We start from the raw sequence: 21,570 nt of genomic DNA, 5'->3' as shown, positions 1-21,570 counted from the left end.
GATTTTTCGTAATAAATTTGATGAGTCCTCCTACTCAATTATTTTAATGATGAGTTTATTAAATCATATACATGCGTGGATACAACTAACCATTTGTAGATATGGCAGTTCTACAAAAAAAATTAAAACGTAGTGTTTTCAATATTCGAAAATTTACTTTGTTGCGTCATTTTGATCATACGAAAATAAAATACGTTGAAAATAAATCCTATAAATTAATCGATAAGTTTCGAAACCTGCGTGGTCGAGAGTTAAGGCTCTCGCCTATGAATTCAAAGGTCGCGGGTTCAAATTCCGGCGTGCGCAAGTAAATTTTATTTTGATGATTACTTCACAATTTATTAATTAAAAATAATGCGTTGTATACTTGCGGCATAAACATATAAAAAATAATACGTTGTATACTTGCGGCACATAAATATAAAAATAATACATAGTATTACTTGCATAGTAGTAATTGCGGCATGTTTGAGAATGGAAGATACTCTCAGAATCGCACTAGTGTAAGACCACCATTCTGAATGGAACAGTTGCTATAGCTGTGTTTGGTCACCAGATCTGAATAGACAGGTTACTCCCCCGCCTTCCTCTTTCCATTCTTTTTTTACTCCTTCTACCTTAAGCCTCACAATATACTCCAATGGGGATGCCACTGGCTCTAGATGGTTGAGAGCAATAGGGACTCTTGTGCGGTATTTACATAAAGAAAAACTTTTGAAACATGCTAATTATTGAGATTAAATAGTGATCATAAAATAATAAATACTTTATTTCTCAAAGCAGAAATTTTGTGTTACTTAGAATGAACCATGAAATAAATGATTTTTATGACACAAAAAGAAAATAAAAGCTTAAAGTTCGTTTAAAGTTTTTAATCATCGGATGACCATTTGACGATAAACAAAAGTTCTTGAAGGTCAACATCGTGTAATGTTTGTCAAATAACTAAATCGATTGTATGAATTTAGTACCAATTAAGGCCTGGAATATGGTCGGTTCGCAAGCCATATAAATGGGATATTACGAAATAATGACATCCTATAATGAAGGTTGATTGAGGACCTCCCTACAATTTTAATGCTTCATGTCATAAAGCTGCTCGAATCGAATGGAGTTTCGTTTGAACATGTTATATTCATTCGTTGATTAAATAATAAGGACCCAACTCGGTTATTTGCTTCAATATTAACAAAACGTTGTCTCTCATGTGACTGCTAACGACCTTTAGTCTATTACCTGACCTGTCATTCTTGAAGATAATTTATGGACTTTTCGATCACCGATATAAACACAAAAACAAGAAGAAAATTAGAATTCAAAATATTTTAAATATTTGACTTTATGTATTATCAAAAAGTCTAAAATCATGATGTTTGAAAGAGAGAGTACGAAAAGATTGAGCAATATAGTTGTGGATGATGAATACTAAGCAGCTGAATGAGTTTGTGTATTTGGGAAGCATGTTTACGAAAAATGGGAAGGCTGATAGATATATTGAAAGAAGGGTAAATGCAGGTAACTCTATTAATGGAGGACTGAACGCGGTTGGCGCTAACAAAATTGTCCAAAGAAGAGAAGCTGGTAGTCCACAATGGAGTGCAGGTATACACCCTGACATATAGTAGTGAGGCATGGAACTAACAGAGAAAGAATGAAAGTAAACTGAATGCTATATAAATGAGATCCCTGAGGCAAATGTGTGGTAAAACCAGGTGTGAAATGTGTGAGAAATCCAAAGCTGTTGAAAGCGTAGTGAGTAAGATTGAGAAAGGGACGCTTACATGAATTGGGCATGTACACTAGTGAATGAACGAAAAAAAGGAGTGTAGAGAGATTATATGATGCAAATTTGAATGGCAGAAAAGTCGTTGACGCCCGAGGAAGACATGGTACAATCAATTGAATCAGATTCTTGAGTCCGGCTATGTTATGAGTCAGAATAATAAAAGAGTTTTTATGAGACTATGTGAATGAAGCAAGGAGTATGTTGAGTTGTTTGGCGGTCCGTGTCTACCTCTCTGTCTACCCCTGCGGGGAAACGTCGTGATGTTTAGTTGAAGCAAAATTTGTGTTTCTTAAGATCTTTGATTTGTGACCAGATCTAAAATGACTTGATCTCCAAACCAATCTCTCCCATTTTACCGTAATTTCTCTAAATAAATCCTCCATAAAATAACACTACCTTTAGACAGGTGGGAATGTTCTATCATGATACTTGTAGCAGGTTTATCTTTTATCTAATTGCGATTGTCGTTCACTCAAAGTTTTCACTTTGAATGTAAGTTTAGTCATTTCTCAATTCTTTTTCTTCAAAACTCGTAAAAAATAATAAGATTGTTCTAAGATGTATTTCTATCTACAGCCTGAACGTATTTTTTTCAAATTTGAAAAGTTTTTCCTGTGTTTTACATAATATGTGAGCTTTAACCAACTTTAGACACAAGTATGGGAATATGTTGTAAGTTTCAAAGCTGATTTGATTTTTTTGCAATAAACTTCCTTCATTGACGAATACAAACATTGGTCTCAAGTTTCTATAACATAAACATTTCTAAAGTTTTTTTCGCAAACTAGCAGAACTTTTATACACGTGAATCAAATAGACAAAATCTTTTATTCAGAAGTTGAAGAAATTGCCTCTTTACAAGGTTTCCTTGAATAAATTTGTCGGTGATTAAATAACGAGAGGAATACGTCAATTCTGTTTATTTAACATTCTTGCTTAGGTCTATTTCAATGTTTTTACTAATGTATCAATGTACTTTACCAGTTGTACCAGTTTCAATTATTATTGCAGTGTCTGTTATGTCTAATGTCAGACATCGATACTCTGATATACGGCAGTGTTAACTCTATGGTACTTTACCAGTAGAAACAGTTTCAGTTACTATCGCAGTTTCTGTTCTGTCTAATATCAGACATCGATACTATGATATGCGTTAGTTCCAAACCTATTGCGTTTAGTTGCTTTATATTGTGGCCGTTTTACATGACTCCTTTTTTATCCAGTTTGTCTGATCGGGATGAAAAAAGGGACGATACGTTCTCCATGCGTAAATCGTTGGCTTGTTGTGGAGACACATTGAGTTAAAAACTGCTTTTGATACAAAATTATTGTAAATTTTTTTTACGTTATAATATTTTATGTAAATTCGAAGAATTATGTATTATGTACAATAAAATGATATTATAAGATACAAATTTCAATTTTCGACATCAACAGATTGGTTAACCAAAAAAGATGCTTTGATTTAAAATTGTAGCGTAAATGCCGAAAATAACTGCAAAATTTGTAATATTTGTTATTTTTATAATTTACTTCAAATACTAGATTTAGACATGAAATTTTTTCCAACACATGGTTTGATAAAAAATCTTTTTTCTGATTTTTTATCTTAGGAAAATATAAAGCTAAATCAACAGGTCCAAAAAAACTTTTATTAAAAAAAAAAATATATATATATATATATAATATATATTTTACACATAACAAAATTTTATAACATTGAATCTAAGTAAGAATCGTGGCTCCTTTATCAGGCACAAGAGCTCCTCTTTTCTGATAAGGTATACATGACCAATAATGAACCTTAATATTATATTTTGCAAAATATGTATGTATTAATGTAACCCATATGATCTTTATTAAAATAATAAAAATAAAAAAAAAGGTTTTATTAATAAAAAAATATCAATTATTATTAAATTATAATTTAAACGATAAAAACAGTATCAACATCTACAATAATTTTCTGTCAAAACTGCCGATTGTATTCCTCATTGACGTTCCTTGAACGCAACTTTCACGGTCGATTAAAAAACTTCAAGCTGTATTCTTCATTGATGGACCTTGGACGCAACTTTCACTGTCGACTTAAAGATGTATAAGCCTTGATAATAACTAAAGACACCGCACAAATTACACATTTTACGACCTCACCATTGAAACGTCGACTAAACACGTGATCACTTCTTTAGCTGAACTTCCCTCTACCGTCCGACTCTCCACTTTATTGTTCATTCTTCATCGCCTGACCCCGTTTGGTGCAACGGAGCGCCGGTCACGTTTCATCAGTCGACTCCAGATGAATGATGACCCCAGGAAGACGTGTCTCGAGATACCTACAACCGAACGGATGACATTTGAATTGCAAATGTTCTCGGCGTCTCGCTGCAACTGGCAGAACCCCAGCTGCGACCCCAACACCAGGAGATATTGTAATATTTCATTACTTGCATACATAATTTAGAGAAAGTTTTTTTTACATACATACATTTTGTTGAATAACTGATTGTTATTCAACAAAACGTAGAAAAAAGTATAACATCGCGTCCCATCAAAATTGATTACTTTAAAACTTGATAATATTTGTGGTATATTTTAGATTCTGGAAAGAAAAAAATTGTGTAAAAGCTTGAGTTTACCAAGATGACAATTGTTGCTGAAAAGGCATTAAGTACATTTCTAGTAATTTTCTGATCAGTGGCCATAATATAATATGTATAAAAAATTTATGTTATACTTTATACGGATAGTTTAGATTTTGACATGTGTTGGACTACGACTATGTTTATGAGATTCTACTACCGTGTCGAATGTTTTGCATAGTGAAAATACCTATTATTAGGGAATATTCTAAGGCGTAAATAAATGGGAAAAATGAAGAAGAATATACGAAAGAAGGATGAGAGAATCATACGCATTCCGAACGATATTCATTTAACGATGGGTTCGTTATTTTTTTATTTTTTATTTCTTGTTATAATGATGAGAAAACTGAAAACAGCAATTTAATGGCAAAACTTTCAGCTTATAATGGATTTTCAAACATTTTTGGGAGACAAATTAATATCAAATTCAATATAAAAAACAAATTAAATTAGAAATTAAATATTCATCAAATTCTCTTTATTGGAAAAGTATAAAAAAAGTCATTTTCTTCCACTTAGTGAGTGAAGGTGATTTGCCACTGGATATGGTGATGTTGGAATAACTTAGTTATTGAGTTCCTAATGAATAATGTTAATTTTAGTTTGACAGTGTGACAACACCCTCGTCATTCTGTCATAGTACCATTAAAACTTCGTCGCTGAAGGAGTCAAAAACATCGTAAATAACGTTTTTAATTTTGGCCGTCAGAGTTCTAAAAATGTCTAAAATTTACAATTTCAGCAAAAATTAATCAAATATTAAAAGAAAGGCGGTTGACGAAAAAATTAAACTATACCAGTTTGCATAGTAACTTAGTAAATTAAAATCCGTCCATTATTCATATTATTTAAGGTGTTGTCGTTCATCTTCAATTCCAATCGATATTTCGTTTAAACTAACTTGTTAAATATATTGAACTAAAAGTATTTACGAATTTTAATAAAATACATCAAAATTCCACAAAAATACAACCTGTTTTAGCAATGTCATCGAACATTCTATAGCAAAGAAAAATACCTTAAACATAATTAATAACAAAATGTCAAAAAATGCCCAAGAAATCACAGGTCACCGTGAAAATTAATTTTGTTATTACTAATATCTCTAAAATAATTTAACTTTTTAAATGAGGCTTAAATTCAGTATTTGAAAATAAATTATCAAGGATATTGAATAAACTAAGGGTGATCCTAAACTGACGAGTAATCATTTGAAAAACATATTAATTGGATTGTTAACAGATTTTTCTACATTCAGATTAATTATTTTAAGATCGATTAAAGTTGTTGTTTATACAGGGTGTTTGGGGGTAAAGTGCACGAGCTTCCAAACGATTCCACGTGATGATAGATTTAAAAAAGGGTCTATCATGTAGAATCACCTCCCAAAGTTTGTGCACTTTACTTCCGGACATCCTGTTTCAGTTATAATAATCACAAAGATAAAATTTTAATTAATTTTGAAATAAATCTGTTGCACTTCTTACGCAACTTGTCAAGCAACGCAGAATGAGACTAGAACGACGAAATAAGGATAAATCTTTACTAATGCACAGTCGTAATTTAATTTTTTGCGACTTCATGTTTCAATTCGACCCAAACTAACTCTATAGGATTATATTGACAATAGTTTGATAGCCTCCGTGATGCAGATGTCTTTTGTGGCTGATATTTTAATGAACTATTCCAGAGTCAGGGTTTATATTTCCATCGCTTATGTATTTAATTTTCACCTTCATTTCACAGGTGGGGTAATATTAATGTTTGTAGTTTATTGGAAAAATACATTATCGTAAATTTCAGTGTTGAACCCGCCAGTTAACCTTTATGTTCACCGTTACAAACCTTTTGCGATATCCATTATTTCTTTTTTAATATTTTTGCAAAATAACATTGTTGAAATTCGTATTTATCACCAGGCAATACATTTTAAGTCATGTTGATACGATAAAAAACAACCCCGTTGAATAATAATTAGGTCAACATTTTGACCGTGTATTCGAGCGAATCACCGAAGCATATATATTTTTAGGGAGGTTCCCTACTTTGAATGATATTATGTAAATTTTTCTTTACAAAAGAAAGATAATCATTATTACTTATACACATAATTATGTTTTTTAAAGGAAGCATTTATCAACTTTTTCCATATAAACTATAAATCTAAAAATTTATCGTTCTTTAAATTGAATATATTTTTAATTGGAGTATTTAAATTTTAAGTACTTATACCTATATAATCTAACTATAATATAAACTTTTTCTTAATAAAAACTTTACCCTCCTTAGTAATAAACTTGCTTTTAATTTTACGCAACAGATAAATAATCAATTACCCTATATTAATGGTTGATTAATAGTTGGGTACAATTTAAAACACATAAAATATCTAGCCCAAATCAATCGATTTTATCAAACCACTGGTAAAACTAAAAACTGTTCAACAAAACATGATTTTCTTTTAAAATCACAACAAAAAGTACATATAAATATCAATTACGCTATATTTTACTATATTTCAGTTAATTGATATCGGAATCAGAGCTGGGGGTTCACACATCACGCGTAGTTATATTTAAAAATGGTACGCTTTGGCCATCGTTAAAGAAAACGCGAGGTCGGCTTTTACAGTACACGAGTACTTACATTAGGTTCAATACATTAGTTAATATTGGTAGTGACGATGAGGCTCATAATGAAGATCTATCATTATTATTATGTACGAAAAATAGTTACTGTATTACTTACATTCACTTCATACGAAGTATTGTATAAGATATCAGTCAATTGTGATTTTTTGCACTAAGTTGTGAATATCCTTCGGGGTTCAGAGCCGTGTTGCACCTTTTCTTTCATCTTGTCCCGACGTTTTGACAGTCTTGAAATTTCCATAATCAGGGAAGATGTTTGCTTAAAAGCATCGAAGGCCATAAAAATACTGTAAAATGAGCCCAGTTTTGTGTCAATGGTTTAGGAAATAAATATTTGAAAGGAATTACATATTATACCGAAAAAGAAATATTAATAATATTTGCCAAGCATTATTCCGTCGTGCAGCACGCAGGTGACACGCTACATTCGGCAAGTAAAATTCCTTTAGTGGGTTGAGATCAGGAGGGAGATATGTATTTAGCCTTTGGCAGACAAATTTCTGGGCAAAATTATAGGGTAAAAAATGATCATTTAATTTTGTAGGACAGAAAAATCGCTAGATGATTTATTCATGTGCCTTAAAAAACATCTTGGTTAGTGCTTGAAACATTAAAAGGTAATTCGAATGAGATAAACTTATATATTGATATTTTCATAATTTGGAAGGTGGTCAATGGGTACCGCCGCCCCGGGAACCATACTCTGGGTTACCAACACCTCTGCCACAGGTCACCTGAAGTGGTTCGCTACGTTTGGTGACTTAGCAGGGGTGCCCGGGCTCATGGAGGGTTGTGCGTTCTGGATCACACTGATGAATGGGTCGGCCTACTCACTGCGGGGCGGGCCGGGCTGGGAGAGGCCGGTTGAGGGAGATCCAGTAAACCGGTTATCGCTGTCCGGGCCGCTGGATAGTACAGGGGCCCGACCCTTGGGCTCACGACCAAGGGTGGGCTGCCCCATCAGCCAGCGAAAAAACCCTGCCGCTGATGTTGTGCCGGTTCGTGACCGGTGAGGACCTAGCATCTAGCGTTTGGGGCGCACTGGGCGACCTCCACAGCCGGACTCTCCTGCCCATTGCCTAGAACCGCAGTCAGAAGAACATACCTTACATTTGGTGTATCCAGTTGCTCCACTCTCCAACTCCCCACCCAACCTTTTTAACCTAATCCTTCCCAACCCATCCTAAATCCCACAAACAAATAAAACAAACTTAAAAACTATGAACTCACAACAAATTAATATAAACTCAGCGACAGCGAACAGTAGGAGTCCTCAGTGTGGACCGAGGATGAAGGTGAATTTCGCTAACATTCGCGGTCTGCACACCAACCTAACTCCCATCCACCACCACCTTCTCTCACAAAATCCCCATCTCCTCTTCCTTACGGAAACACAGATTGCCGAGCCCCCAGATACCTCCTATCTGAACTGCCCAGGATATCATCTGGAAAGCCTTTTCAGGCCCAAAAGGAGGTGTCTGCCTTTACAGCCGTGCTGACATCAGCTGCGCTCGTCTCGCAAATATCGAGAGCGCAAAACACGAAGTGTTATGGGTACGTGTGGATCTCACCGGTATGATGAGAATTTATGCGTGCCTATATCGCTCACCAAACCTTGCCGAATCAGACACTATTGAGTTGTTTAAATACTTGAGTGACACTGTAGATATTCTCTTGCCCCGTTACCCATCGGCCGAGTTTGTAATCCTGGGGGACTTCAATGTTCATAATGAACAATGGCTGAAGTTCTCGGGCCCAACAAACTCTGCCGGTAGATCAGTGGAATCCTTTGCCCTTATCCATGGACTAAGCCAACTCGTAGAATCTCCGACTAGAATACCAGACATCCCATCACATCGAGCCAACCTACTCGATTTGTTTCTCACTAGTGAGCCACTCGGGTACAGAGTGGAGGTGACAGCGCCCTTAGGATCCTCTGACCACTGCCTGATTACCACCTCTGTCCCATCCTCCATGAACCGTCAACCCGACAAACATGTAAAGAGGAAGGTATGGCACTACAGGGCAGCAAAATGGGACGGCATGCGGTCTTTTTTCGGCGCCTTTCCTTGGAGTACTGTATGCTTTAGCTCCGAGGACCCATCAATTTGTGCACGCGAGGTAGAAGAAGTAATCACATCAGCAATGGATTGCTACATTCCCTTCTCCGTCAAATCCTCTGGAGCGGGCACAAAACCGTGGTTTGACCATCGCTGTGCTGAAGCTGTCAGACTCAAAAATACGGCTTTTAATGCACTCCGGAAGATTAGCTCCATGAATAACCTTTCGGAATACCGAAAACGGGCAAGGGATTGTAAGAGAGTTCTAAATAGAGCTAAGAGCGATCACGACCAGAGAATTGCGAAAAAGCTGGCTGACTGCCCCACTGGTAGCCGTGCTTTCTGGTCACTCGCTGGCTCGATCGGAAGAAATTTCTGCAGAACCACTTTCCCACCTCTGACCAAGCCTGATGGTCGGCTGGCTAACTCGGCCCGCGAGAAAGCTGAATTATTAGGCAAAATTTTCGCGGAAAACTCAACTCTTCAAGATAACGGAGAGACTCCCCCTTCCATTCCGCACTGCGGTTTTCAAATGGAGGAACCAAAGATCCGGAACAGAGAGGTTCTCCGAGTCTTGAACGAGCTGAAAGTCGACAAAGCCAGTGGGCCAGACGGAATACCTGCCTTGGTCCTCAAGAGGTGTTCTGCAGAAATGACTCCAGTGCTCGCGAAATTATTTAGGCTCTCTCTCAAAGGTGGAAAGGTGCCAGATCTTTGGAAAAAGGCAAACGTCCACCCAATCCCAAAAAAAGGGGGACCGTTCCGACCCTTCTAACTACCGCCCCATAGCCATCACTTCCATACTCTCGAAGGTATTAGAAAGGGTGGTTAACAACAAATTGCTCACATATCTCGAGAATAAAAATATCCTAAGCGATCGGCAATATGGATTTCGTCGAAACCGATCGTGTGACAATCTACTCGGATATGTAACGCATATTTGGGGGCGGTACATGGAACGTTTTGGTGAAACCCAAACCGTTGGGTTGGATATCTCCAAAGCCTTTGACAGAGTCTGGCACCGGGCGCTTATCGGGAAATTACCATCGTATGGGATCCACCCAACCCTGCATAGTTGGATTGCGGACTTTCTGAGGGGAAGAACAATTCAAACCGTGGTTGACGGCTCTTCTTCCTCACCGCACCAAATCAATGCGGGGGTGCCACAAGGATCTGTGCTGTCTCCGACGCTGTTTTTATTGCACATCAACGATCTCGTTGAATGTGCACCAATTCACTGCTACGCTGATGACAGCACCGTTCACGAGGGTTATCTTTTTGACAGGCCCCCTTCCATCTATGATGTCCGAACAGCTCGGGAAGTTTTGAAGCGAAAAATTGACCACCACCTAGAGATGGTTCGTGCCTGGGGTAAGGCCAACTTGGTCAGTTTCAACGTCTCAAAAACCCAAGCGTGTCTGATTTCGGCAAAGAGGGAGATCAATGACTGTCTGGTGCAATTTGATGGGAGCACTCTCCCCAATAAAGATTCCATTGAAATGCTTGGAGTTACTATATCAGACCAGCTCAAGTATCGGGGATCCATAGAAGCCCGAGTAAATCAGGCCTCCAAAAAGTTGGGCGTCTTGTACAGGGCTAGGAGATTCTTCAACAGTGACCAGCTGCTGACCCTGTACAAGTCTCAAGTCCGCCCAACTATTGAATTTGGGAGCCACCTTTGGGCTGGTGCCCCAAAATACTTGATAAACCTGCTTGAGTCTGTGCAAAGGAGAGCGATCCGTCTGATTGAAAATCCATTGTTAACAGACCGATTGCCTTCTCTGATGCATAGACGCAATGTAGGCATGCTGTGTCTGTTCTACAGGTATTTCAATGGAGCCTGCTCCAAGGAGCTAGCAGCATTGATTCCTGATGCACCGGTGCACGTGCGCGAAACTCGACGGACACGAACTGAACACCCGTTCACGGTTGACGTTGGCTTTCATGAGAACGGGCCGTTTTTACGACTCGTTTTTGTGTAAGTCGGCTCGTATGTGGAACGAGCTACCGGCATCTGTTTTTCCTCCCTCCTATAATCCGAGCCTCTTCAAGGCTCGCATTAACAAATCCCTTCCTACAGCCCCTACCTTACTCCGCCTCACAACGCCACCCAACCGGGTGGTGACATAGTTCCCCTGTCTGTGCACTGCACAGGCAGGGACACTCTTGTGAGGTGTCACATAAAAAAAAAAAATAAAAAAAATAAAAAAAAAAAAAAAATAAAAACCGAATTAATTTCTTATATGCACCTGAAAGAGAGGTAATATGTGGAAAAGTTCTACTTAGAAACCATCGACATAAACCAGCAGCTCATTTGATTTTAAAGCTCTAGTGACCTCTGATTCTTTTGCCTGAATTGTACCTGTCATCTGGTAACGTAGTAAAAGCCCAGCAAAGTCCCATTGGAATGTGAAAACTCTGACAGCAACGCTAACTCCCTTGTCTTTATGATTTTAATCCTTAAAACACTGACTGGTTAAAGGTGTTGAAGTTGACTTGGAAAGCATTTAACTTAGTAACTAAATATTCGCCTAACTCTCCAACTAACTAAAGCACTTGGGATTAACTGACTGGCGGAATTATCGAACGATTTACAAACTGAAGCAAACTCCAACCCGTTATTTTAAGGGCATCTAAGCACGTTAAAAACTTTACAATTTAATTTTCTTGGAATTACTATTCATTGATGACAATATTAGCGAATTTCAAACGAAAACAGAAAAATCATATCAATCAAAAAGATACAGTCGCATCTAGAATTGAACCCACGACTTTAGCCTTGCCAGGTTTTAGATTAGGCCGTACATCTTTCTAACTTTTTTGTTGTAAATATTCTTTTGCAATTCGCTAATATTGTCGTTTATTATCTAATTTTACAATTTATTTGAGTGCGTATAAAAGAAAAATAGCAACAGATTATGTAAAAATAAAAAGCTAGCCAGGAAACATGAAATTATTTCCATAAGTTATTCAGAATTATATTTATCCGCAACAGCCTGCTGCATTGGGACTAAAGGTAGAACAAACAATAGTATGTGATATTACAACGTATGGCACCGCAACAAAGTTTTTTTTTATACTGAAAATGCTATTCCTGTATTACACTAGATCCCATGCTTGCAAAATAGAGCAGTCACCTACCTATGTATCGCAGTATTTGATTACTTTGGAAAATTTTCCAGATATATCTGACATTGCACGAACATTTTTGAAAAGTTTTTGAGAACTTTATTTTTCATATGATTCAGGTGTTTTGGGATTGTTAAAAGTATGTACCAAAATTGGCTATTAAAGGCGGTATTTTTATGTTTTGGGAACCATTTTGTGGATAACCAACACCTCCGCCTTAGGTAACTCCAAGTGTTTCCGGGTAACGAATAACCTGACAATATTTAAAAATCTCCTACTACCACCACAGTAAGATGAACATTTTGCTTGGTTGAGGACCTAGCCAGCCGAGGAATCGAACACAAGACGCCTGGATGAGACCCAAACGCGATTCCAACTCATCACTGACCGGTCAACATATATGACACACTATTTAATCTATATATAGGTGTAAAAACCCACAAGAAGAACAAAAATTGAAAAGTACAACATCACACACACAATGTGTACGAGTATATATTTGAACAATAATAATAACTTTGGTGATATCGACTCCCCCAACTTTAAGGCAAAAAAGCAAATTCATGTACCTACATGGTTTAAGTTTTAAATTTCCACTTTATAAACGCTAATACGTCAAGTACCCTCCCATGCGGTCTAAAGCAGGAAATTTCACGCTAACTTTAATCGTGAAAATTTAAAGACTACATTTAAGAGCTAATACAATGCTACGAGTAAGTAGGTGCTCAAACACTAAGTGATATTAGCGCTTATACTACGAAGGAATCATTTACGGATGACGGCCGGCATAGTCCAGTGGTAACGCATTGGACTGCCATTCCGAAGGTCGCGGGTTCGAACCCGGCGTGCGCAAATAAATTTTATTTGATTAATTTGTGTTATTTCACAATTAATTAATTAAAATAATACATAGTATATTTGCGGCACGTTCCAGAGTGGAAGATACTACCAGTATCGCCCTGGTGTAAGACCACCATTCAGAATTGAAACGTTGCTCCAAATGGCTTTAGCCGTGTTTAGTGACTAGATCTGAATAGCCAGGTGCTTCCCCACCTTCCTCTTTCCCTTCCCCACTTACCTTCAGCCTCACAACATCCCCCAATTGGGAATGCCATAGTCTCACTGGCTCCAGACGGGAGCAGTTGGGACTCTTGTGAGGTATTCACTATAAAAAAAAATAAAAAATAAAAAAAATTATTTTCTCAATTACGTTACAATAACGTAACAGATTACTGATAAATGAAACGATCGGAATGCTTCTCTTTTGTAGGAAAAAAAATAGTGTGTCATTTTTCAGACACGTCATACCAGATGCAAAAAACAATCCTCTTGATATCTTCAACAACTTCAACAAATCTTGAAAATTTCAAGAGAAGCACAAAAAGATGTATCTTAACGCACGTCATACTTTCGGAACTTACCTCTTATGTTAACTTTAATGTTGAAATAATGCATTATTGTATTTTCGTAACTGTTCATGTGTACAATACATTTGATTATGCGCGTTAGGAGAATTTGAATTTTTCTATATATTGTTCTTACATTCTTATATGAACATGTAATCTAAATTTAACATCATTCGACTAATTATTCGAATTATATTATAATTTTAATTTAAACTTAATTATTTTACCTTTTTGTATTCAAACTTATAAATTTCGGTTGTATGTGTGTGAATTGTGTAGTTGTATATGAACGAAATATTTCTACGTGAAATTATTTACTTTCAATGAACTCAAATTTGCTTTGAATTTAAGGGTCATTTTCTAAATTGAAACTGATTATTTATACGAGCCATAAGTAAGTAGGTACCTTAATATGGTAATTTATTTATTTAATCGATAATTCTGTATTTAAAGTGTTTATTACGGTTATTTACATCTTTGACAGATTTCAAGTACTAACGATGTTCGTTCCTATATTAAGATAAGTATATTTACAATATTTGTTTTTATAATGATTTTTTTTATAGATAAGCTTCGGACAATAATTTCTATCAGGGCCTATGTAATCTTTGGATATGCTATGTGGAGGGTTTTTAAGGAAAGGGATAAGGGATGGAAAAATTATGAGGGGTGGTGTATGAGATGTGTTGGACTGTACAAGAAAAAACTGTAAATAATAAGCAGCGGCAAATATCAACCCTTGCACTGTGTAATGGTAAAAAAAACGCTCTGAGGTATTCTCCAAATCATCACAAAATTAAAGACGATTTAAATTAAAATTATCACATTGATTACATTAATGTTACTAGTATAAAGAAAGAACAAAGAGATTATATAAAAGGCACTTGCTATTTTTTACAGCCAACCCAATTCACAAGAAGTATAGTATGTATTTAAATATTAATGTGTTTCAACACAAAACAGGGTCCTATTAGCTCAGAGGTAGAGCGGTGGCAAGACAAGGATCCTAGGTTCGAGTCCTAGATGTCACAGTATCCTTTTCTGATTTTTCTGTTTCAGATTTTCATTTAGAAATCGCTAATATTGTCTTCATTAGGAGAACAGGAGCAGTATACATGGTACATAACTTTTAAATGTGATTTTATGCTATTTTCCGACTCTCAATTCAGGCCATCGTTCAACCCAAGTCCTTACAAATGGTCAGTAGTAAGAGGAAGGCAGCGATGGCCAGCAGTCAGTAGTCAGTAGTAATTGGCCAGGCTTAGGCAGTCAGCAGCGGTGTACAGCAGCCTGTAGCCAGCAGTCGGTAGTCAGTAGTAATTGGCCAGGCTTAGGCAGTCAGCAGCGGTGTACAGCAGCCTGTAGCCAGCAGTCGGTAGTCAGTAGTAATTGGCCAGGCTTAGGCAGTCAGCAGCGGTGTACAGCAGCCTGTAGCCAGCAGTCGGTAGTCAGTAGTAATTGGCCAGGCTTAGGCAGTCAGCAGCGGTGTACAGCAGCCTGTAGCCAGCAGTCGGTAGTCAGTAGTAATTGGCCAGGCTTAGGCAGTCAGCAGCGGTGTACAGCAGCCTGTAGCCAGCAGTCGGTAGCCAGCAATCAGTAGCCAGCAGTAATTGGTTGGCATTAAGTGGCCCCATCAGTCGGAAACCAGAACAGAGTCAAGTAGCGGGCTGCCCAGTTCAGTTGTCCAGGACGTCAGCAATGGATGTGGCAGGTAACGCAACTTTCAATAAGGCCCGGCACACAGAGACGCCAGAATATTGTAATGTTTTGATAGAGATGCCTTCGCTTTATCAGCTGTTAGAGAACCAGCAGTAGGTAGCTTGTCGCACGTAGTCAGGTAGCGGACGGTCCGGTTCAGTTGTCCAGGACGTCAGCGGTGACTGTTAAACGTTACGCAGTTTTCAGTTGAAAATCAGAGACGGCAAGTCAAGTTTTTAGAAAACAATCGCGTTTATAGGGTGTTGTCTCAACCATTGGCAAATTTTGTAAAGCATAAATATTTATTTATATATTACGGTAAGTATTTACAGTATTTTCTAATTTATCATTTGGTTTTGGAAAATGGGGGTCTTTGAACCTGCAGTTGTTAACCGAAAGATGACCAGTGATTGGAAACAAGTTTTAATCTAGTTGCATAATACGATGTTTGATAGAGGTGGGTAGAAATCTAAGAGTCAGTATGTCCAAGAAAAACGAACGTTTGAATTCATCCCTCTCACTGCGTTGCAAGGCGATGGGTTGAGAGAGTACTGCTGGGGAGGTAAAAAGATCTCCCTCAAGCAGTCTCTCCAAAACTGGCCCGCCACACAGTGGGTGGGTAGACGCATCCGCTGCTAAGACCTAGACAATCCTCACCCTAGGAATTCGGGCCACTTGCGGTGACCTATGGAAGAAGTGTTAGTTATCCAATGAATGGTTCCCGGGGCGGCGGTACCCATGCCATACACTTACAAATTGATCTGAGGGAAATCTTTTATAAATACTTTCAGCTTCACAATCCTACAATTATAATATCCTGTGATTTTTCACGGATTTGCGCTAGTCTATAATAATGTTAATTTTTTTTTACAATCCCACATAAGAGGCCCTGAGGAAAATAATTTCCCTCAGTGCCTGTCATCTTTAGAAGGCTGTGTGGAGAGTCTTTTCCAAGGAAATGAAGGAAAGGAAGTTCTGGGAAGATAAAAGATATGATGGTTGGGTAGGAATCTAGGGATAAATGTGTCCAGGAGCGACGGACATATGAATATATCCCACCCATGCGGCGCAAGGCAATGGATCGAGAGACCAGTTAGACAGGTCTAAGAGTCTCCCAAAACCAGGTTCTCCCGATCTGGCAAGCCACGCAGGGTTGTGGGCAGCATCCTGAACACATCTTACCTGATGAACCTGGGCACCCCTACTAAATCACCAAAAGTAGCGAACCACTAGAGGTGACCTACGGCAGAGGTGTTGCTTATCCAATAAATGGTTCCCAGGGTGGCGGTACCCAAACTCTTCTCCCAAATTGAAAATAATATTGATTTAAAAAGTATATAAAAGTTACGGTAATAGGTTATGTACCAATTACTTTGGAACCATTGACTTGATATTTGGTGTAATTTATTTTTAATTAGACAATTGAGAGTTTTTTTTGCTATCCCAAATGCAACAAATTCTCAATAATAGCGCTAATGGCTTGAATTTCAGGCTTTTCTTCTAATCAGCAAATTAATCTAAAATTTCAAAGTAACGGTCCACTTAGAATTCATTTGATACATTTGTCGGGGGAAGGTCAATTAATCTAACAATAAAACGGCCGTGGTCGTTCAATAACTTAATTATTTTCCTCCATAAAGCTAGCTATATGAATGTTTAGTGTTATTACGGTGATTATGACCCTTGCGGTGAACAAAGATCCCGAGTGTTTCGTTTATTAAAAATGAGGGTTGTTGGTTAATTAAATAACACTCATTGCCTTTTATGCTAGGTAAAAGTCCCGATAACTTCTACTTTAATGAAAATTCACCATTTGACGACAGATGGAAAAAGTTTTACAGTTGTCCGTTTGTGTTTAGTCAGTAAAACTTTTTTTAGTACCTATTGAAGTAGATTAAGGATTGACGTAGATAACTAGACAAAATAAGGAAATTTAGTTTTATAACGGTGAGCGCATTTTTTGGTGGGGGTGATTAATACAGCGTGCATCATTATGTATCCAAAAGATAAGCAATTCCTAAGCATATATTTGTAGTAGTAAAAAAATATAAGATTCCATTTTGCTGTCCGATTTTTAATAAAACCATTTTTTTTTTTTTTAATCGCTACTGATCACTCTGCTACATGTAGCAATGGGTCACATGATACGTTCTCTGTCCCGCGTATACGGTGCTGCTGGAACTAGGCTATATCCAACTACACAGTGGCGAGGTGTGATAGAAAGAAAATATTTTGGCTGTTTTTATTTTTAAAGCATATTTGGAGAGAAAAAAACACAAGTCATTTGCTATCCGATGACAGAATTTTTTATTTGTTGGTTGAGGGATTTTATTGACATATTTGACTAAAAACTTCACGACTTTGCACCACTTAAGTACTTTCCACTGGAGCGATTTTTTTTCTGCTAATGCATAATATAAAATTATTTTTAGTGTCCAATTTAAACTGGAGTGAGAGACTAGACTGTCCCCTTTAAATACACATACAATTACGCCTTTATAACAAAAAAGATCAAAACCTAAAAAAAATTGGTTAAATTGTCTTCGTTCTGAAGTTCATACAAATATTAATATAACTCTGAATCAATACAGCAAAGTAAACATAACCTTACGTCATTATTACACTCATAGTTTTTCTTTAAAAAAATTTGCTTTAGCGCGCGTAAAAAATGATTTTTTTATTTAGTAAAAGATTATACATGTATATACATTATTTAAGAAATATTTTGACTGCCCAACTAGGATGATTCCCGTTTTAGGACAGTCAAATTAGGATGAGTATTAACATTTTGATAAGTTGTTTGATGAGTATAGTTTTAAAATAATAATGAAATAATAGGTATATGTTCTTTTAACTGGTGCCTAAGCCTACAAACGTATTTTGTATACATATGAATAACAAAGAGAAGAAATAGAATAAAATAAAATATCCAATTAAGCATAAGATTAACTGCTGCTTGGGTAGCATTCTAATTTAAAAGTACTATGTAGGTACATATATACACTCAATGATAAAGATAAGAACATAAAGGTATCTTTTACATGGTTTATTTTTTGTTGAAGTTTTTGTTGTTGTTTCATGTATAGTTGTCTTTTTTACGTAAAATATTTCTGATTGTCATAAACGTGTACGTAAGATTTCTAACCTTTGTGGCAACTAGATTTTTGTGTCTATCTATTTTATTATATAATTTATCCACGATTCTACAATGTTAGACAAGTTGGACATTGAAAGTTGTTGATTTTTTTCTTAGGTACTTTGAAAGCATCTTTAAGTTTTTGTTTAATTGCAAACCGCTAATGATGTAATAGTGCTTTTGAAATATTTTAAGTACTATTTTAATATCGTATAATTTGAATTAACCGAACAAATAAATTGTTTTACAGTCCCGTAAAAATTGAATTATTATTTTTTATGAAAAATAAAGCTTGAAATTTTTAAAGGCCGATGAACTTTCAAAGCGCACAGGTCGGGTTTTGTTATGTAAATATTTCTGCAAAGTACAAAATGCCATTACAAAAATTTTTGGAAAAAATAATATTCGAATAGTTTTTCAAAAGAAGAAAGATAAGATATTGGATGACGTTAGAATGTTAATGTTTGTTTTAAAATTATATTTATAAGAGAATATTCCTTGTAAAATACATACAAACATACTCAATATTTTATTTTACATACATATAATTATCACACGTTCATTTACACGACGAAAAAATAATGTTCCGAAATTTTTACACGCTTTTTGTAAAAACTGTTTAAATTTATGAATATTTTGCGTACTTCACTAACCTACCCATGTAAACGTCAAATTTTGCCAAAATCCTGACCAAATTCGTGTTTTGGTAACAACATGTTTAAAATCCACTCAGCTTACTTAAACACCTTACACCTCAAAAGTCGTAAATCTCAACTCATAATAAATGATCAAAACGCGACAAAAATCAAGTGAAAACACTTCTTGACAAAATATACTGGTGGGAGAAGGCGTGTGGGAAATCGGGGCAGTAAAGCACCAAATACCTGCCATCACAGCCCATTCCCCAAACGACACCGCTTCCCGGGGCGACCCTTGCGCCATATGCCGCTAATACCCCCTCGTCCCGAGTCTGAGCTACCTGCGGATTTGCTTATCCCACTCTCCCTTATTTACAGACTTTCTCGCAGGGTTGCCACCACCTTAACATCTTCACGCTAAGCAGATAAGTGTTTTATTTATGTGACAGCGATAAACCGTTATTTTCAGCAATTTCAAAGATAACTTGAAGACTATGGAGATATTTTTAATCAACGTTGAAATGATTCAATCCCAATGAGATGGATGACATTAAAAGTACGAGAAAACCTAAGATTCATTAATAATAACATCAAATAATTAAAAATACAGTTAAAAATATACCTACCTACGAGATATTTTTAATGAACGTTGAAATGATTGAATCCCAATGAGATGGATGAAATCACAATTACGATGAAACATAAGATTCACTAATAATTACATTAAATAATTAAAAATTTATAGATAACCCTAAACTTATACCTAAATAAATACATAACCATTGAAAGTAAAAAATCATCGAAATAACTAAATTAAAAACACCTCCGCAAGCAAGCAAAGTTTTTATGGGATGGTTGACTCAGTGGTGGCTCGTGACTTTTGGGTGTTCTAGTGTGCTAATATTACAAAAAATGGCATTATTGATGTTGTTGTTGCTGAAAAAACGTTTTATTTTGTTTCGAAAATTCGATTTTTTGTATGAAGATTTTCAGGAAATTTCAATTTGGCCGTGCGCCGCATGGATTTCCTGAAAATACATCTACAACAACATCAGTTATCATTTTTTATAATATTAGTACTCTAGAACACCCAAAAGTCACGAGAAGCCACTGGTGGTGGTTTTCTCTGAAGTGCGTTTGTGCAGTGAACCCATTAATAAAATATAAGATTACGAGACAAACTTTCCTTGTAATAATATTAGCACATTATAAATAACGTGCCATTAAAATTCTGGCTCTAAAATTGACCCTACCGAAAATTACGGTCAATATAGATGTATTCTGTGCATTATAGAATCAGTACAGAATATTTCATACAAAAAAACCAAAGTGACACAATCCCCCTGGCGGTGAAATCTTATAACCTACGCCATAACTAGACGAACTTTTTTTTAAATTTTTATTTTCTTATTCCTGCGTTTCTCCAACCGATTGCTTTTAATGACACTTTTAACCTTCTCGTAAAACAGATGTTGTATTAATTATCCTAAGTCGCTAGTAATGCAATATTGTATTGTTCTCAATTTGGTTTTGGCTTGTGGGCAACAATGAAGCATTTGCATTTAATGATTTTTACGCAAATATTCTTGTTAGTTATACGTAATATTGTACAATGGTGAAATATAGTGTTGTTAATATTAAAAAATAATAATGCGAGTTAGTGTGAAAAGTGCTGGAAATTAAAAGTGAGGGAAAATCCGCAAAATTTGAGGTATAAAAATATAATAACTTCTCTTGAAATTCTAAACCACCATTGAAAAAGACCTAGAACCTACCTATACAATGAAATGTTACAATATTAGTTTGTATCAATTAAATGTGCATCAATTAAATTGCATGTCATAATGGAGGGTATGACCGAGGGGACCAACTCTAGGGGACGCCCACGCCGAGAGTACCTGGAGGACCTGCTGGTGGACGTGCGCTGCTCATCATATGCACAAGTCAAAAGAGCCGCACAAGACAGGGAAGAATGGAAGAGGAGATTAGATGAAATTGCTGCAAACCAATCCCAGGATTGAAACCAGAGAAAAACAACTTTAAACCAGATCAATTAAAAACGTACTTTGAATTTTTATTTAAATTTTAATATATATTTTTTTAATTTATTCATAAAAATAAACCAAGTATTCGATCAAAGCTCATTTTAATGAAATGCGTCGATTTTGCAAAAGAAATACTTCATTTATAATTTTGTAAAAAGGGTTCATGTAAGAAACTATTTATTTTAATGTGTATATATTTAAAATACTTAAACTGATGTTTTTTTCGCTCCTATATTTTTCCTCAATACTTGCAACCCTATCTGGCGAAAGTGAAAGTGATTACCGGGGCCCACATTTCCTGCTAGGCCTGGCCGCTTATGAAATCACGCCCGCCATAACGAGATAATTTGGACTATGAACGCCATAGGTGTTTAGG

The 21,570-nt window shown here is 36.3% G+C and overlaps 1 protein-coding gene across 1 annotated transcript in view; it reads left to right on the top strand.

Moving 5' to 3' along the window:
- The window catches only part of LOC149424867 (zwei Ig domain protein zig-8-like), a 155,772-nt gene that overhangs the window by 50,158 nt on the left and 84,044 nt on the right, over positions 1-21,570 (top strand). The gene's annotated exons all lie outside the window — the stretch shown is intronic.

Source organism: Hesperophylax consimilis, chromosome 3 (genome assembly GCF_061612785.1).
Source record: "Hesperophylax consimilis isolate HC1 chromosome 3, BYU_Hcon_1.0, whole genome shotgun sequence".
Lineage (NCBI taxonomy): Eukaryota > Metazoa > Arthropoda > Insecta > Trichoptera > Limnephilidae > Hesperophylax > Hesperophylax consimilis.
Note: the sequence above shows the minus strand (reverse complement) of the source record. Positions and strands in the feature narration are given on the sequence as shown.